Genomic DNA, 2,500 nt, shown 5'->3' on the forward strand with positions numbered 1-2,500 from the left:
TCCTAAATTGTCTTTACGAATCTTGAAGAAGAGATTTGGAAAAAAAAGTCAGATATTCATGGTTTTTTATCATTTGGGAAGAAAGTGGCAAAAAGTTGGCCCTTTCGAAGCTTGAAGAAGAGATTTGGAGAAAAAAAAGTCAGGAATTAATGTGTTTTATCATTTGTGAAGAAAGCACCATGAAAAGCAGAGTGGCGCAGCGGACGCCTGCTGGGCCCATAACCCAGAGGTCGATGGATCGAAACCATCCTCTGCTAGATGTCATTTTTACATAGGGTTAATAACTTCTGTCATTGATGATATTGCATGAAAACAGCATTCTCCCCTCGGACAAACAGCTTTACAGAAAGCAGAGTGGCGCAGCGGAAGCGTGCTGGGCCCATAACCCAGAGGTCGATGGATCGAAACCATCCTCTGCTAGATGTCATTTTTACATAGGGTTAATAACTTCTGTCATTGATGATATTGCATTAAAACAGCATTCTCCCCTCGGACAAGCCACTATAAAAAAAGCAGAGTGGCGCAGCGGAAGCGTGCTGGGCCCATAACCCAGAGGTCGATGGATCGAAACCATCCTCTGCTAATTTTGTTTTTATAATGTCACTTTTCTGTTTAAGCACAACTGGCATTGCATAAGATTAATTGGCACGTAGGGTTAACAACTTGTGTCATTTATGATATTGTATGAAAACGGCATTCTCCCCTTGCCAGCCACTATTTTGGTAACGGCTGCCCGAATTATTAACAACATGTAGTATTGTAGACGTGGCCTAAGTTAAAAAACAAAAAATTAATAATAATAATCTAAGCATTCCAAAATTGGCACTATGCCAAGAAGTTTTTCATGTGTTTTTTCATGGAAGGATTGGCATGCTTTGTCTGGAAAATAACTTTCCACAAGTGGAATAAGAAGATTTAGCTTAATGTTGGAAAGCTTTAAGGATTTTGCATTTCTGTCTTTCAATGTAATCATTAGCTCATTGGTGTTGCAAACACAGGAATGAAAGTTTTCAGGAAAACATCCCACTCGTCCCTGGGTGGGCTTGAACCACCAACCTTTCGGTTAACAGCCGAACGCGCTAACCGATTGCGCCACAGAGACAACCACTTGTGACTGTTTTCAGAGAAGCAGTGAGGATTATGACTTTAAACCTTCAGCATTCCAGAGGGCTTAGTGACCATAGCAGAAGAATTGACAGTTGTATCTCAACTGTTTATACATTATTTCATGATGGTGAGAACTTGTACTCCTAAATTGTCTTTACGAATCTTGAAGAAGAGATTTGGAAAAAAAAGTCAGATATTCATGGTTTTTTATCATTTGGGAAGAAAGTGGCAAAAAGTTGGCACTTTCGAAGCTTGAAGAAGAGATTTGGAGAAAAAAAAGTCAGGAATTAATGTGTTTTATCATTTGTGAAGAAAGCACCATGAAAAGCAGAGTGGCGCAGCGGAAGCGTGCTGGGCCCATAACCCAGAGGTCGATGGATCGAAACCATCCTCTGCTAGATGTCATTTTTACATAGGGTTAATAACTTCTGTCATTGATGATATTGCATTAAAACAGCATTCTCCCCTCGGACAAACAGCTTTACAAAAAGCAGAGTGGCGCAGCGGAAGCGTGCTGGGCCTATAACCCAGAGGTCGATGGATCGAAACCATCCTCTGCTAGATGTCATTTTTACATAGGGTTAATAACTTCTGTCATTGATGATATTGCATTAAAACAGCATTCTCCCCTCGGACAAACAGCTTTACAGAAAGCAGAGTGGCGCAGCGGAAGCGTGCTGGGCCCGTAACCCAGAGGTCGATGGATCGAAACCATCCTCTGCTAGATGTCATTTTTACATAGGCTTAATAACTTCTGTCATTGATGATATTGCATTAAAACAGCATTCTCCCCTCGGACAAACCACTATACTAAAAGCAGAGTGGCGCAGCGGAAGCGTGCTGGGCCCATAACCCAGAGGTCGATGGATCGAAACCATCCTCTGCTAATTTTGTTTTTATAATGTCACTTTTCTGTTTAAGCACAACTGGCGTTGCATAAGATTAATTGGCACGTAGGGTTAACAACTTGTGTCATTTATGATATTGTATGAAAACGGCATTCTCCCCTTGCCAGCCACTTTTTTGGTAACGGCTGCCCGAATTATTAACAACATGTAGTATTGTAGACGTGGCCTAAGTTAAAAAACAAAAAATTAATAATAATAATCTAAGCATTCCAAAATTGGCACTATGCCAAGAAGTTTTTCATGTTTTTTTTCATGGAAGGATTGGCATGCTTTGTCTGGAAAATAACTTTCCACAAGTGGAATAAGAAGATTTAGCTTAATGTTGGAAAGCTTTAAGGATTTTGCATTTCTGTCTTTCAATGTAATCATTAGGTCATTGGTGTTGCAAACACAGGAATGAAAGTTTTCAGGAAAACATCCCACTCGTCCCTGGGTGGGCTTGAACCACCAACCTTTCGGTTAACAGCCGAACGCGCTAACCGATT

At 40.7% G+C, this 2,500-nt stretch overlaps 1 protein-coding gene and 4 non-coding genes across 5 annotated transcripts in view; 3 read left to right on the top strand and 2 right to left on the bottom strand.

The window, feature by feature from the left end:
* The window catches only part of LOC128482812 (uncharacterized), a 379,467-nt gene that overhangs the window by 25,496 nt on the left and 351,471 nt on the right, over window positions 1-2,500 (top strand). The gene's annotated exons all lie outside the window — the stretch shown is intronic.
* TRNAN-GUU (transfer RNA asparagine (anticodon GUU)) lies at window positions 1,029-1,102 on the bottom strand. Its single transcript has one exon. It is a non-coding gene; the product is annotated as a tRNA-Asn (tRNA).
* On the top strand, window positions 1,597-1,668 carry TRNAI-UAU (transfer RNA isoleucine (anticodon UAU)). The gene has a single exon. It is a non-coding gene; the product is annotated as a tRNA-Ile (tRNA).
* On the top strand, window positions 1,760-1,831 carry TRNAT-CGU (transfer RNA threonine (anticodon CGU)). The gene has a single exon. It is a non-coding gene; the product is annotated as a tRNA-Thr (tRNA).
* The window catches only part of TRNAN-GUU (transfer RNA asparagine (anticodon GUU)), a 74-nt gene continuing 13 nt past the window's right edge, over window positions 2,440-2,500 (bottom strand). The window contains exon 1 of the tRNA in view: window positions 2,440-2,500. This exon is cut by the window's right edge and continues 13 nt beyond it. This is a non-coding gene — a tRNA (tRNA-Asn).

This window comes from Spea bombifrons, chromosome 3, assembly GCF_027358695.1.
Source record: "Spea bombifrons isolate aSpeBom1 chromosome 3, aSpeBom1.2.pri, whole genome shotgun sequence".
In the NCBI taxonomy this organism is placed as follows: domain Eukaryota; kingdom Metazoa; phylum Chordata; class Amphibia; order Anura; family Pelobatidae; genus Spea; species Spea bombifrons.